Genomic DNA, 17,933 nt, shown 5'->3' on the forward strand with positions numbered 1-17,933 from the left:
TTTCTGTTATTCTGCCATCTGTCTTACAACCTTTCCTTTACCCATTTCCTGATTACCACTTATTTAAATTACTACCAACAGCAGAATCATTGCCTCCTTTCCTGCTGAGGTGGGTATGATTTTAGGCAATCTATTTCTCCATTTGCCCTTTCATGGTCTTCTTTGCTCTTCAGAGATGATTCCTTTACAAAGCAAAACAGTCCCAGGCCAAAAGTTTTTCTTTCCTAACATAGTTTCCTTAGATAATCCACCAGAAATAAAATTCCTCACCACATCAGGCTTATCTCCCTATTTCCCCAGGGACTGTTCCAAAGACTTACTTCTGTCTTATCCCACTATGCCCTTTCTCCATTCATCTCAGGTGATAGTGTTGCATTGATCAAGAAAATAGAACTCTTCCCTGCCTACAAACCCATCGATAAATGCAAATATCACTACATTTTCCCACTAGGTTTACAAGTGCCTTTTTTCTCTTCAGAACCAACTCCTTTCCTTGGGCTCTTGACCTCAGTCCCCTCTGCTCACCCAGATTGTTTTCTAAATCAATTTTTTTTATTGTTTTGTGTGAGTCAACATACAGTACATCATTAGTTTTTGATGTGGTGTTCCATGGTTCATTGTGTATAATACCCAGTGCTCCATGCAATAATCCATGCCCTCCTTTTTTTTGTTTGTTTTGTTTTGTTTTGTTTTAAGCTTTTATTTATTTATTTGAGAGAGATAGAACACAAGCAGGCAGAGTGGCAGGCAGAGGGAGAGAGAGAACAGGCTCCCCACTGAACAGGGAGCCCAGTGCAGGGCTTGATCCCAGGATCCTGGGATCATGACCTGAGCAGAAGGCAGATGCTCATCCGACTGAGTCACCCAGGTGCCCCATTCTGTACCCTTCTTGATACCCATCACCAGGCTCACCCATCTCCCCAACCTCCTCCCTTCTAAAACCTTCAGTTTGTTTCTTAGAGTCCATAGTCTCTCGAGGTTTGTTTCCCACTGTTTTCTCCCCCTTCATTTTCCCTTTCCTTCTCTTAAAGTCCTCCATGCTATTCGTTATGTTCCACAAATAAGTGAAACCATATGATAATTGACTTTCTCTGTTTGACTTATTTCATTTAGCATAGTCTCCTCCAGTCTCATCCGTGTTGATGCAAAAGTTGGGTATTCATCCTTTCTGATTGCTGAATAATATTCCATTGTGTATGTGGACCACATCTTCTTTATCCATTCAACTGTTGAAGGGCATCTTGGCTCTTTCTACTGTTTGAATATTGTGGACATTGCTGCTATGAACATTGGGGTGCATATGGCCCTTCTTTTCAGTACATCTGTATCTTTGGGGTAAATACCCAGTAGTGCAATTACTGGATCATAGGCTAGCTCTGTTTTTAGTTTTTTGACCTCCACACTGTTTTCCAAAGTGGCTGCACCAATTTGCATTTCCACCAAGTGTAAGAGGGTATGCTTTTTCCACAACCTCTCAAACATTTGTTGTTTCTTGCCTTGTCAATTTTTGCCATTCCAACTGGTGTAAGGTGGTATCTAAGTGTAGTTTTGGGTTGAATTTCTCTGATGGCTAATGATGAACACTTTTTCATGTGTCTATTAGCATTTTTATGTCTTCTTTGGAGAAATATCTGATCATTTCCTCTGCCCATTTTTTGACTTGACTATCTGTTTTTTGGATGTTGAATTTGAGAAGTTCTTTATAGACCTTGGATATCAGCCCTTTGTCTGTAGTGTCATTTGCAAATATCCTCTCCCATTCTGTGGGTTGCCTCTTTGTTTTGTTGACTGTTTCCAAAAACCAGAAGATAACTTGGAATAAACCTAACCAAACAGGTAAAAGATCTATACTCTAAGAACTAAAAAACACTCATAAAATAAATTGAAGAAGACATAAAAATATGGAAAAACATTCCATGTTCATGGATTGGAAGAATAAGCATGGTTAAAATGTCTATGCTGCCCAGAGCAGTCTATACTTTCAATGACATCCCAGTTAAAATACCAATGGCATTTTTCAAAATGCTGGAACAAATAATCCTAAAAGACCCCAAATTGCCAAGGAAATGTTGAAAAAGAAAAACAAAGCTTGGAGCATCACGTTGCCTCCTTTCAAGCTATATTACAAAGCTATGATCACTAAGACTAGGTATGGTACCGGCACAGAAACACACACAAAGATCAATGGAACAGAATAGAGAGCCCAGATATGGACTCTCAACTCTATGGTCAACTAATTTTCAACAAAGCAGGAAAAAACATCCAGTGGAAAAAAGTCTCTTCAATAAATGGTGCTGGGAAAACTGGACAGCTATATACAAAAGAATGAAACTGGACAATTCTATTACACCATACACAAAGATAAACTCAAAACGGATGAAAGACCTCAATGTGAGACAGGAATCCATCAAAATCCTAGAGAACATAGGCAGTAACCTCTTCGACATTGGCCAGAACAACTTCTTTCAAGACATGTCTCCAAAGGCAAGGGAAACAAAAGCAAAAATGAGCTTTAAGGACTTCATCAAGATAAAGATCTTCTGCACAGCAAAGGAAACAGTCAATGAAACAAAGATGCCCTATCAATTATAGCACTGTTCCTACGGCTTCATTGTCTTCCTTCAACTGGATCATCCCCTTTAGAACATATACCTCTTATCCCTAAGGAAAGATTTCCCTTGATTCCATATCTACCTCCAGACACTAGTCAAACATTCTGCTCCCTTCAGACACTAGTCAAACATTCTGCTCCCTTCTCAACAACCATTTAACTTATATAATTATTTCTCAGTGCTTAATTCATTGTGATTTGGCCATACACTTACTACTCCATGGAAACTCCTCAGCCAAATGTTACCTGCCAGTAATCTCCAAATCCACACATCAAAGCACCACTGTGCCATAAATAACAGGGAGAAACTTGATTCCTAAATCTTTTTAAATTATTGGTTTCCATTATACTTTTCCACCCACCCCTACCACCCCACCCCATTCTTCTCATTTTTAATCACTTATTCTCAGCCTACTTATTGGTCTATTTCTCCCTAGTTCCCATCTTAAACACTGGTATTTTCCCAAGGATTCTGCACTATCGTCAGTTATCATGGTTTTTCCTGACCCCTATACAATATGACTTTAATATATTGACACTACCTTTGCCCCCCCTTCTGGGCTTGATACTACCAAGCATCTACTAGACCAGGTGGACATCACCACATGGATATTTCTTACAAATCAAACACAACAATTCAAAGGTGATATTTTTATTTACACAGTAACTCCAGATTTATTCCTCTTATGCATTCTTTATTGCCCTGCGTTCTACATTACCAGTGAATGACACCAAACAGAACCCTGGTGAGTTTGGTTCTGCCACTCTGTCACTCACCAGATCTGTGTCAGTCAGGGTTGATCAGAAGGAGAACCACTAGGAATGATAGTAAATGTGGATTTATGTAGAAATTTGACACTAGGATTTGTGGGAGTTGGTTAAACAGTTTATATATGGCTGTTCCTTCTGCATCTGGAACTGGGTCTGACTCAAGAAAAGTGAAAGAAATCTGGTGGGAATTGGAGAGCCTGTGGGTCCAGCAGCTGCTCGAGTCAGGAAGGCGAACCAGGATATCAGGAACAATGTCTTTGAGCTGCAACTGTGCCCTGCACCCCCACTGACATCCCCAGCATAAAAAGAATGTTATTGCTGTTTCATTTTTGTATGCCAAATCTCACACTAAATGTTTCACATCATTCATGTTAACTTGGAGCTATGCACAGAGGGGAACTCTGAGCTTAGTTAAGTTGACACACTAGAAACTCATCACAATATCCAATTAGTCAAATCCTGCCAATTTCTAAAACTTCCTTTTTTAAAATCCACATTTTTGTTGTATAACCCAGTTCAACTTGTAATAACTTCATTCCTAATACACTAGCCTCTTCTCCTGTTTTCTTGTACCTAATCCACCTCACATCCACGAATCCATCCTTCATAGCACCACCACTCGGCTCTACCTGCAAAAATTAAATCCTACAGTATTCACTTACACATAGACCCCATAGTATTCACAAAATTAAGCCCAACTACTTTAGTTTGATGAAAAACCTTTAAGATCTGGTCCCTACCTCTTTAAGCCACATGCCCATTACTCTTTGCCTTGAACTTTAGCAATTCTGGACCATATTTAGTCCTTGCTCCCCTAATCGCATAAATTTATAAATTCACTCATGCTATACCTTCTGTCTCAACTAATCCCATCCAATCCACACCCCTACACAGTTAACTGGGCTAAGTCATCATTAGCCAGCTTAGACACAATTTTATTTGGAAAATCTCTCACTGATCTCCATTGATTCTTCCCCTTGAGCTGGCTTAACACAGCCTCATTTAAGCTTTCTCAGCAACCACTGAGGCATCTCACTTTCATATCAAGCACCATATTATTTTGAAATTATTCATGTGTCCCTTCTACTCTTGGGCAATAAATTTCTTTAAGATAAACACTAGGATACATTTATTTTCTTTTCTTCCTAGGCCAAGATCAAGTTTGGTGCATAGAATATATTCGACAATGTTTGCTAAGCCAAACTGAAGTAACAGAGCCTCCCTGTCTTCCAAAAAAAATCTCTTGGGATTGGCTCTGAGATACCAAGAAGAGAAAAAAGAAAGAAAATACACTGCACTCTATTTATGTCCAGGAATAACTATTATTTATCTTCTTCCAATATGTAACTTCCAGTACTTCACTCTGAGATTTGAATAAGATAACAAAATTAAGCTCTTAGAAAATTAGAGTGAGGGGCACCTGGGTGGCTCAGTCAGTTAAGCATCTGCTTTTGGTCTAGGTCATGATCCTGGGGTCCTAGGATCAAGCTGAAGAATACGTTAAGTTTATAAGAATTCAATCAAGTTGTCAGATACACAACAAATAAGTAGAATCTATAGCTTTCATTTAAACTAGCACTGAACAGTTAGAAAACATGTTGAAACAAATTAGTTTATTCCTAATCTCAAGAGAAAATACCTAGAAATAAACTTAATAAGAAATATACAGGATTTATATAAAGAAAACTACAAAGATTTGCTGAGGTACATTAAGGAAGATAAGAATATATGACTATACCATGTTCCTGTATAAGTAGAGTTGCTCTTTAAAAGAATTTCAGTTCTTCTTATTGTGATTAATAGGTTTAATGCAGTTCATTCAAAATCTAAACATTTAAAGACCCTCATGAAACCATTGAAATGCTCATTTGAGAGATTTATAAATGGATAAGAATAGGTATGCAAATCTTAAAAAAGGAAGAGTTATTATAGAGGTCCCAACTTCTCAGATATTTTAAAGTGTATTATAGAGCTAAAATAATGAAAACACTGTAGAAATAAATGAAAGATTTAGAAAAAAATAGTTCAAAAGCATAAACTAATATGTTTAAGAAATCAAAGATAATGCAGCATTTTTAAATCATCAGAGAGAGAAGCATTGTTCAATGATCTATGCTGGGACCGTGGCTTTTGTATGCAGGAGAAAAATGAAATAAGCTGCTTCTTTCATTTCAAAATGCAAAATAAATTCCAAATAGATGCAAAGACTACATGTTTTAAAAAAAACAGAGAGAGAGGATACTATCTATTTCAACAATTCTCAAGCAGGAGCGATTTGGGCACTTGGCAATGTTTGGAAACATTTCGGGTTGTTACAAGTTGGGGAAAGGGGTGCTGTGGTCATGTAGTGCCCCAGTACTACATCCCTAGCCAGGGATGCTGTTAAGGCTACAGTGCATAGGAAAGTCTCTCACAACAAAGAATTACCCAGTTCAAAATGTCAGTAATGCCAATAAGAAATCCTGCTCTAATCAAAAAGGCAAAAATCAATAGCAGTTAAAAATCCATAATAGTATAATTAACAATATTAGGAACCAAAATGACAAAAAAGTAATTGGGTTTTTTAAAGGGTAAAAAAACTGTGATTTTTAGGGTGGCTTCAATTAGAATTGGGAATGGGGTATGTCGTCAGCATTCAATCAAAAGACAGAAAGCACTCAGTGATTTGAGCAAGAAATGTTTAATTAAAAAAATATTAAGTATACTGGGATTGGAATAATGAGGGATTGGCCTACAAGAGGTAAACTCTAAAGAATATAAGAATAATAATTAGAGCAGTCACTATCCTTAGAGCTGAAATAGCGCACAAAGGAGAGGTCCCCTAAAATACTGATGCAGAGTTTTCAGCAAGGGTGCAGCTCCCTGGATGGCAAAGAAGCCGCTCTGGTTCCATGCCTGCCCTACTTGCTAAAAACCTAGCCTCCAGATTGCAGTGGTGAGGGTCTGTATATCAGTTTTAATTACAGTGGTAGAATTTTATCTCTGTCGCATTTCCTTACCTATTCAAAGACTGGAAAGAGACTATGATAGATTGCATTCCCTGCCAGACTTCCCCCTGTCGACATTTAGAATCTATTCTCTCTACTTTTTGGTTCCAGACCGTTGTGATACTCAGGTGCATTTTTTGTTGTTGAGCCGTGTGAGATAATTCTTTGTTCTTTGATCCATTCCCCTTTTTGCAAAAGGGAAGGGAGATGGGGAGCAGAGAGAGAGAAAGAGAAAAAAACAAGCAAATGACATGAATAAAAGTTTAAAAAGAAAAATTTGAATGACTTATAAGCATGAAAAACTATTTAATCTTTTATCAGTCTCTAATTCCTCCCTATGTAACACTTATAAGTATTAAAGAAGATTTTGAAAAGTTATATGAAGTTATAATATTCTCTCTCGCCCTTTTTAGTAACTCATTCTTTCATCTCTTATAGATCATGATTTCAGTTGTGAGTTGGTGTTGGATAAATCACTCTCATACATGTAATTTAAAATTCATTACACCATTCAGTGGTCCAGATGAAAAAAAGCTGAAAGAGGCAAGCATTTAAAAACAGGAAGTCACCAGGGAGCATAAAGATTGAAAAATGCAAAATAAATATCTTGTCTGCCTGAATTAATTGATCTAATCAGGAAGCATGTTGTTGTTGATGCCACGATTACTGTGATGTACCCATGGGGAAAGTGGAGGCCTTTGTTTGCACTTGTGCTAAATGCTATAACAGGATTTATTATCATAGAACTGACACATTTGCAAAACATTGCATTAAAATTAACTAAAAACTGTAACCAGGGAATTGAGAAATGAAGACCAAATATTCAGCATACCAAATAGCTTTAATTATCTAAATGTGAGACAGCCACTATAATAATAGCTAAAAAATTTTTGGGAACTTGCTAGATGCTAGGCATGATGACTAGTGCCTTGTCTCATTTCATCAACTTAGAAGGTTGGTCCCATTCTTATCCCCATTTTATAGATGAGAAAAGTAAGACTTAAGATATGAGGGTAGTGGAAGTACTTGGATTCAAAGTCTGATCTATCTGACCACAAAATGCATGTTTATTGGGTGAGTTATAACTATTAGTTTTGAGTTACATATTTTATTCTGGTTTAAGAGTAAAACTTGTTCCTTTTAGGAAAAAAATAAAATTTTAAAAGTACAAAGAGAAAAAAATAACATTGTCATATTTCCTTCTAGCGGTTTTTGGGTATAAATCTGTGCTTTTTACCCCAAACTGAGATCATAATACATATCTTAGAATCTGTTTTATTCTCCCTAACTGTATGTCATAAGCAATCTCTCATGTTGGTAAATGTTATTCTAAAACCTGTGTTTTAATGATTACAAAGTTTTAATCATTTAGCTACATAATGATCTTTTAATCACTTCTGCAGTGTTAAGCATTCAGTTGCATAAATCTTTAGGTATAGTATTTGTATAAAATCATTTATAAACTTCATTTCTAAAAATTAACAGGAATAGTATTATATGGGTAGAAAACATAAAAAAAATTATAGCGGGTTCCAGAAGTTTGTAAGAAGGCATATTTTCTTATCTCCTTGATAATTTCTAGCTATTATTTAATTTTGAAATTTTTAAAAAAGTAGTGTCTTCTTACCTCTTATTTCCTGATTTTCTGTATTAGATTTATTTCATCCCCAGCATTTTAAATAGGCCCTGATTAACTCAAACAAAATAATTTTTTTAAAGAATACTGGATTGCATACAACATTGAATATATAGATGAATAATCTTATCTCAGTTGAAACTGGGTGATTCTGGAGACAGAAAGCATGAACTGATAGTTTCTTGAAGGTGCTGCTGTTTGAACTCAGCCTTAGACTTTTCTTTGGAAAGAATGTTGATTGCCCTCGTTTGTGTAAAGAGGTACCCATTTCAGGGAAGACTGAAGAGCTAAAGTCTTCCTGAAAGGAAACAATAGGCAAAAAGAACAGACAACCTCACTAGTGCAGAAAAAGCTATCCCCGTGTGTATGTTGGCTATTGGTACTTCTCCTTTGACTGAACTGCTTCTTCTCTATGTGCCCTTTCTTGACTTCAACTGCTATGCTTATTTTTTTTCTGAAGCTGTGATATCTTTTTTTATATTAAGAAAACACACCCCATATTTTTCATATTCACTACAAATCTTTTTTCTTTCTAGCTTTATTTTGCAATAAAATTTTGAATATAATATGGGGGCTTGTTTGTAAAAATTTTAATGTTTATATAGTTAAGTAAGTAGGTTGCTCATGTTATCTTTCCTGTATGTGTATATAATCTCTTGTGCTTGCTTATTACTATTATTATTATGTTTTGCTCTCTTTTTTTTTTTTCTTTATTTTCTCTTTTACTCTGTGCTGCTAGTCCATCTCCTGTCTTACATTCTAATTTCACCAACTGGCTTCTTGCTTGTTCCCATATTGAGAAACTGCCACTTCATGCCCCAGTGCCAATAATCACAACTTGGATGTTTTATTTCTCAATGTTTAGATACTTGCTAAGTATCTTGACAGACTTTCCAAATCCTCTGAGTCTAGGAAGAACACAAAATTCTATTAGAAACACCAGCACTATCCTGTCTGTTATGCCCCAATAATGGGTCCATGATTGAAGGAGCGAGACCGATACAAAGCGAAGGTCAGGCAAAGCTTTATTTCGCGCCAAGCATCAAGAATCTAGCACCTCTTATAAGAGAGGGCGACCCCTCTGTTTCACAGACTAGCTTTTAAGGGCAAAGGCCATGCAGTCAGGCCTGCCCACGCACAGGTGGCCAATGAGATTGTAACACACACAGGAAACTCCACAGTGATGCTAGGTGACCAATTGAGTTATAATGTACCCTAGCAGACATCTGAACCAGCCTATTACACCTTGATCGGGATTGGCACCAAAAAGGCTCCCAAAGGGCGGGGCCCATACTCCATGGTAACCAGGGAGACAGTATGCATCCCCCCACTGATTAGATGTCTCCACCTGGCCTGACCCACCTTTGTATCTGGGCTTTGTTACCTGTAAATCCCCAGGGGGAAGGGGAACAGGGACAGTTTCTAAATAGGTCCTTACACTGTCACTGCTGCCTACTAATTGATTTTCTTTTTTTTTTTTTTAATTTTTTATTTATTTTCGGCATAACAGTATTCATTATTTTTTCACCACACCCAGTGCTCCATGCAAGCCGTGCTCTCTGTAATACCCACCACCTGGTACCCCGACCTCCCACCCCCTGCCCCTTCAAAACCCTCAGATTGTTTTTCAGAGTCCATAGTCTCTCATGGTTCACCTCCCCTTCCAATTTCCCCCAACTCCCTTCTCCTCTCTATCTCCCCATGTCCTCCATGCTATTTATTATGCTCCACAAATAAGTGAAACCATATGATAATTGACTCTGTCTGCTTGACTTATTTCACTCAGCATAATCTCTTCCAGTTTCGTCCATGTTGCTACAAAAGTTGGGTATTCGTCCTTTCTGATGGAGGCATAATACTCCATAGTGTATATGGACCACATCTTCCTTATCCATTCATCCGTTGAAGGGCATCTTGGTTCTTTCCACAGTTTGGCGACCCTGGCCATTGCTGCTATAAACATTGGGGTACAGATGGCCCTTCTTTTCATGACATCTGTATCTTTGGGGTAAATACCCAGGAGTGCAATGGCAGGGTCATAGGGAAGTTCTATTTTTAATTTCTTGAGGAATCTCCACACTGTTCTCCAAAGAGGCTGCACCAACTTGCATTCCCACCAACAGTGTAAGAGGGTTCCCCTTTCTCCACATCCCCTCCAACACATGTTGTTTCCTGTCTTGCCAATTTTGGCCATTCTAACTGGTGTAAGGTGATATCTCAATGTAGTTTTAATTTGAATCTCCCTGATGGCTATTGATGATGAACATTTTTTCATGTGTCTGATAGCCATTTGTGTGTCTTCATTGGATAAGTGTCTGTCCATATCTTCTGCCCATTTTTTGATTTTCATTCTGTTCTCTTTCTATGTGGATTTGACCCCACCTCTGCCCTACTTCTAGGAAGGAGTTGAGGAAAAACAGTGAAGCGGTCCCAACACTGGAGAAAAGTTATCTTTTGAGAACAACACAAATAAGAGTCAACACTATACTTGGCACAAGGTAACACACCAGAACTACACATTATCTGAATAGCAAATGGAATTTAAATAATTAAAAACATTAAACACGGCCTGAATATCAAGTCCTAAAAGGATTATTTTTTAAATCTCTTACTAAAGAAGTCTTCAGATATATGCAAAGGTAGAGAAAATATTTTAATGAACATTTCTTGTATGCGTCTCCTGGTTTCAGCAACTAGCAAGATATTCAGAGCACTCCTTAACAGAGATTAGCATATCAAAATAGAGTAATTGGCAACATTTCTGTCAGCAGCAGTCCTAGCAATACACTCCGGAAAGAAGTCAATGGCTGCTATAAGCCTCCTACAGCTAACAGTATTGAGTTCATGTCTCCCATCATGCCTCAACGTCTGTATAATACTGTGGGAGATAAAAAGTAAATGAAATATTCATACACGGAATCCATTGATACATGAGCAATACTAGAAAATATAATGGAAATTTAAAACAGAAATGGGTTCAAGTTTCTAGGGCTCTGGCATTTTCCGGTAGTGTATTCTTGGGCATGTTAAAGTTGAGTCACTGGTTTTTTTCTCTAAGAAAATGAAAAACAATAATACCTATTTCTTAAGATTTTGTAGGGCAGGATCAAATGAAATTTTGTATTTCTACACTCAATACAGTGCTTTCTTTATGATATTTAGTAAAAGTAAATCTCCCCCATCCAAAAAAACCAGATATCCAGAATTCACTTATTATGAACTTCCTGTTAACCATGCCAAATAATTTAGATCAAACATTTTTTTTTTGTGGTTTACCTCTTTTTTTTTTTCAATTTATTTATTTTCAGAAAAACAGTATTCATTATTTTTCACCACACCCAGTGCTCCATGCAAGCCGTGCCCTCTATAATACCCACCACCTGGTACCCCAACCTCACACCCCCCGCCACTTCAAACCCCTCAGACTGTTTTTCAGAGTCCATAGTCTCTCATGGTTCACCTCCCCTTCCAATTTACCCAAATTCCCTACTCCTCTCTAACGCCCCTTGTCCTCCATGCTATTTGTTATGCTCCACAAATAAGTGAAACCATATGATAATTGACTCTGTCTGCTTGACTTATTTCACTCAGCATAATCTCTTCCAGTCCCGTCCATGTTGCTACAAAAGTTGGGTATTCGTCCTTTCTGATGGAGGCATAATACTCCATAGTGTATATGGACCACATCTTCCTTATCCATTCATCCGTTGAAGGGCATCTTGGTTCTTTCCACAGTTTGGCGACCCTGGCCATTGCTGCTATAAACATTGGGGTACAGATGGCCCTTCTTTTCATGACATCTGTATCTTTGGGGTAAATACCCAGGAGTGCAATTGCAGGGTCGTAGGGAAGCTCTATTTTTAATTTCTTGAGGAATCTCCACACTGTTCTCCAAAGAGGCTGCACCAACTTGCATTCCCACCAACAGTTCCTTTCTCCACATCCTCTCCAACACATGTTGTTTCCTGTTTTGTTAATTTTACTTTTTGTTTAATCTCATGGCTGAGATGAGGCCAAGTTGAGGGTATGAATTGTCAAATCAAACCTGAAGGAGTGTGCAGGAGGCTATTGAGGATAAAGGTCTGGAGGTAATCCAACCAACAAAGATTTTGTGCAGAAGGATCAGATGAGTCATGTTCCAAACTAGACAGAAGAAAGTAGCCAAAGAATGGGTTTTCATGTAGCAAACTAGGGCGACTTTTTGGGTCTAGTTCTAAGGAAAACACTGAACTCTGCTACATTTAAAAAAAGGAAGAAGAAGAAAGAAAAGGAAAAAATGAAAAGAACCTAAGGTTTATATTAATCTGTTGGAATACTGCAGCATTTAATATTGTGTTTTTCTAAAGATGCCACAGCAATATTTAAACAAAAAGATTTGTATGATGCATATTAAATTTTAAAAAGCAGAACACAAAAGTGTGTGTATACTGTAGGCACAGCCATATAAAATGTTGATTTATGAGAATAAGGAGTAATCAGGGCCAGAAAACATGAAACAGCTACTATGTTAAGAAGGTGGGATTCTCAGAGAAAGACAACTATCGTATGATCTCCCTGATATGAGGAAGGGGAGATGCAACATGGGGGGGTTGGGGGTAGGAAAAGAATAAATGAAACAAGATGGGATCTGGAGGGAGAAAAACCGTAAGAGACTCTTAATCTCACAAAACAAACTGAGGGTTGGTTGGGGGGAGGCATGTAGGGAGAGAGGGTGATGGGGTTATGGACATTGGGGAGGGTATGTGCTATGGTGAGTGCTGTGAAGTGTGTAAACCTGGCGATTCACAGACCTGTACCCCTGGGGCTAATAATGCATTATATGTTAATTTAAAAAAATTTTTAAAAAGATGGGATTGTTTTCTTTTTCCAATTTTCTTTGTTATAAAATTATGCAATAAATAATAAGGTAAGAAATAAGTCTGTGAGGTTAAAGGAAGACTGAATGCAATCACAGTCTATCAGAGGGTACAAGCTTCGGTAAGAGAATTGGGCAAAGACTGAGTCTCAGGAAATAAGCATAGTGTGATTTGCTAAGCTAACCTTTCTCACTTTTGTCATGCCAGAGGTAGGGAGAGCAGAACCTTAAGAAAAAAGTCCTAGAGGTAGAAGGAGATACAAAATTATTGATGGAGACAGACCAGTGCTGGTGTTTGGTAGTAGCTTTCTTGAATACAGGAATAGGAAGTCCATTGTTAACCAAGATTTGACATTTGTTAAGATCTCTTAGCTTCACTCACTTCTAAAGTCAGGACTTAAAATGTCTGTCACCAGCAGAAACCGTAGTCAGCAGTATAAATACTGGTTCTGTAGGGAAGGAACCCTAGGAAAGGAAGCATTTTCTCTCACATACTCACTAGCACGTCACAAGATTTCTTCTGAAGATCCTCTAGCTTTGTTAATAACCAGGGAGTTTTCCATCTTCACTTTTTCCCAACTCAATATTTAATCTGTCCAACCTTTCTTTTCTTTGTTTCCCAATCTTTTTCCATGTCTGCATAACTTCCTGTTCTTATTCAGGAAAAGTTAGTTTGGCTGCTGCTCCAATAAGCAAACCTGCACACCCTCACACATCACTTCACTCAGCAAATAAAGGCCCTTCCAGTTACCAGAATCCACTCTTCTAGGAAGGCATTAAAGATTGAAGGATATATATTTTTTTCTTTTTTTCATTGTCATTGGATACCCTTTACATGTGCATATAATCAATCAATATGAAGTTTTTAATCTCCAATATGTATTAGTGACAGAAAAACCTAATTAGAAGACATTGCATTTCCTAGATGTAAAATTATCATTCCAATTTTATTTTGGAAATGAAAATATGTGAGGACTTTGAAGCTAAAAACTAAGCAGTTTGGCATTTTTAAGATGCCTGTGCTGTTTGCAGTCATATGCTTCATCTAGAAATGTAGCACAGTGGTCAAAAAAAAAAGTGACATTAATCAAAAAGGGCACCTTAGTAAATTTAAAAAAAATGTAAACCAGAGAAAAACTGTCATTCATGCATTTCTAATGAATCTGGGCATTATACAAATAAAACATGGTAGTTCTAGCTTTTGATTTCTAACAAATGAATTCTCTACCCTGGTGGAATAGTTATTGCTTTTGAGTATGCTGCAATTCATTTTTCATCGCCCAAAATTCTGTAGCCTAAAATGAGAAGGAAAGTACATCTTTCCCCATGAGGGATTGTGACAATTTCTTAATTATAATTGAGGAGCTCTCTGAAAATGAGTAAGTGGTACATAAATTATTTAACTCCATATTCACCTTCAGGGTAAGGAAAAAGTGGAGATTTTCAGTTCTCTTTATATACTATTTTTAGAAAAACTGTAGACTAACTGCTATAACAAACAGCCCTAAAATTTCGGGTGCTTAATTAAATCAAGATCTATTTTTCACTTACATCACAGTCTAGTTAGTGCACAGCAGACAGAAAGTTTCTGTCCTCCAGGGTTATTTAGATACTCAAGCTATTATGTTCTCCCTTTATCTTCTCTGTCTTCTGATGTCTTTTATTGAGTTCCCTACATATGGTCAACAGGTAAGAAAAGAGAGTGTGTATGTGTGTGTCTGTGTGTGTGTGTCTGTGTGTGTGTGTGTGTGTGTGTGTGTGTGTCTAAGAGAGAGAGACAGAAGAACAACTGAGGCTTAGAGGTAGGCAGGACTAGAAGTGCTGCCTCACATTTGTTCATCTACTTTTCCCTAGTGAGAATCTAGTCACGAAGACTCATTAACTGCAAGGGGGCTGGGAAAGATTGTCAGTGTGCCCAGAAACAGAAATATTGAAGAGCAACAACTTTCTGTACCACAAGGTCACTGGCAAGGCACATAAAAGACTTCATAATAAAAGCTATTTTACCAACTGAAATGGGCTTATTTGGGAATAACAGGATGGCAACCAAGGCATGCAAGTCCATCCAAACCATAGGCAAAACCACAAAGAAGAGGAACATTGTTTTGTGGAGGAGGAAGTTGAGAGCAGTTGTTTTGAGTGAAAAGCCATTGGAGAATAGCAAGAGTTCAGGGTGGTAGCATTTTTTCATTGGCTGATTTACAGGGGTAGTTGATTTCTTGTGAAAGATTCAATGTGCATCTATTCCTGTTGAAGCCTGTAATCGATCATTCCTGAATGTTGAGGATTCTTCTGTTAGGGCCTGTGATTGACATTTCTTCCTATAATTGATGTTGAGTGATAAGGCTTCTCCTTCTAGTCTCACACTCCTTTTAGTGAGGTTTCCCTTTATTAAGTTTCACATTAATTTAATCAAACCTGGAATTTTATGGAATTACGGATTATGACTAAATACAGAAGCTCTCTACTAACCTAACAAAACATACACACTAAGAAGGAAACCCAAATGTGAATGGCTTCCTCTGTGCCAACCTAAACCACGTACATTTCATTGCTCTGAACCAAAACATGTCTTGAAGGAAACAGGACGTTAAAGATTCTCATCTGGTGGGATCAGAACATTTAGAGCTTCATGTGGAGTTTGTGGATTCTTTGTGCTTATATTCTTTGTTTATGCTGAGTAAATTTAGATGCAGGTATGATCTATGATTTGTGTGAATCTGCTTTGACAATCCAACCTTGAGTCTTTTAAACTTCAACCAATAAAGACACATTTTATTCCAAGATACAAAAAGTGAGTCTTTTAAATTGTTTTAAAAAAATGCTCTTGATACTTAAAAAGGTATATTCCTCCAACTCTGTTTTCTAATACAGTCATATAAATGAATACAATATCATGCTTTGTATCATCTTATTAGGGAAGCAACACATTCATAGAATAATAAACAATAAGACTTGAAAATTTTGATTATTGATTAATAGACTGCATTGAGATACTGAGTATCTACCATATGGAACTACTCCATTCCATACAGTAGCCACACAGGGCTAAGGAGCAATTGAAATGTGGCTGGTTTGAATTGAAAGATACTGTAAATATAAAGTATACTTGGGTTTTGAAAATAGCACCAAAAAATGAATGTAAAGTATGTGATAATTTTATGTTGGTCATTTGTTGGCATGCTAATATTTTGGATAGATTGGTTTAAACCAAATACATCAGTAAAATTACTTTTTGAAAAACTTTCTTTAATGACTCTACATGAAAATTCAAATAAGATATGAGTCTCACATTATGTATGAAGTTAACATTACAAAGCATAAATTACATAGTCAATCTTCTGGGTTAATTAAATAGTCCCATGCATACAGAGTAGCATTTTTGTTTGTTTGTTTTATTGACCCAAAGAATAGGTAGTGCAGATAAGTGGGTAAGTGGTTGTTCTCTGGCATAGTCCATTCATTGCTCAGTTGCACTACTTACTAACTGTATGACCTTAGTCAAGTTGCTTAAATTCTCCAAGCTTCAGGTCCCTCTCTTTTCAGCTAACCAAGAAGAATAATTGTACCTATATCATTGTGCTTCAGTGGCTGGCCCTGAAAAACTCCATAAATTCTATACCTTATTGTTACTACTACACAGCTTCTGCCTATCTTTAGATTAATCTATGAAATATTGTCTGTTGCGCGTATAACCACCACTTACCAAGTGATAGACCTTGACACAACATGTGCTTCTCTCACCATAATTTAGAGTTAAAAACAAACTAAATATTAATCATAGAGAAATATTTAATATAATTTATTAAGATTCAACTATTAATAGAGGTTCCTCAAAAAGTTAAAAATAGAGATATGCTACAACTCAGCAATTAGACTAGTAGATATCTACCCAAAGAATACAAACATAATGCTCTGAAGGGGCACCTGTACCCTAATGTTTATAGCAGCAATGTCCACAATAGCTAAATTGTGGAAAGAGCCCAGATGTCCACTGACAGATGAATGGATAAAGAAGAGGTGGTATATATATACAATAGAATACTACTCAGCCATCAAAAAAAAAAAATGAAATCTTACCATTTGCAATGATGTTGATGGAACTAGAGGGTATTATGTTAGGCAAAATAAGCCAAGCAGAGAAAGACAATTTTCATATTATCTCATTCATATGTGGAATTTAAGAAACTAAACCAAGGATCACAGAGGGAGGGAGGGAAAAATAAAACAAGATTAAATCAGAAAGGGAGACAAACCATAAGAGACTCTTATCTATAGGAAACAAACTGAGGGTTGCTGAAGGGGAGGCTGGAGTGGGGGAGGGCATAACTGGGTGATGGACATTAAGGAAGGCATGTGATGTAACAAGCACTGGGTGTTATACACAGCTGATGAATCACTGGACTCTACCTCTGAAACTAATAATATACTATATGTTAATTAATTGAATCAAAATAAAACTTAAAATTTTTTTTCCAATTTATTTATTTTCAGAAAAACAGTATTCATTATTTTTCCACCACACCCAGTGCTCCATGCAAGCCGTGCCCTCTATAATACCCACCACCTGGTACCCCAACCTCCCACACCCCTGCCACTTCAACCCCTCAGATTGTTTTTCAGAGTCCATATTCTCTCATGGTTCACCTCCCCTTCCAATTTACCCAAAAGCACATACCCTCCCCAATGTCCATAACCCTACCCCCCTTCTCCCAAACTTAAAAAAAATTTTTTTAAAGCTTTTAATTTTAATTCCAGTATAGTTAACATACAGTGCTATATTAGTTTCAGGTGTACAATACAGTGATTCCGCAATTCTATACGTGGCTCAGTGCTCATTGTGTTAAGTGTGCTGTTTAATCCCCATCACCTATTTCCCTCATCCCTCCATCCACCTCCCCTCTGGTAGCCATCAGTTTGTTCTCTGTAGTTATGAGTCTGTTTCTTGGTCTCTCTCTCTCTATCTCTCTCTTCCCTTTGTTCATTTGTTTTGTTAAATTCCACATAGAATTGAAATAATAGGGTGTTTGTCTTTCTTTGACTTACTTCACTTAGTATTATACTCTCTAGATC

This window comes from Neovison vison, chromosome 9 (assembly GCF_020171115.1).
Source record: "Neovison vison isolate M4711 chromosome 9, ASM_NN_V1, whole genome shotgun sequence".
NCBI classification, from domain to species: Eukaryota; Metazoa; Chordata; class Mammalia; order Carnivora; family Mustelidae; genus Neogale; species Neogale vison.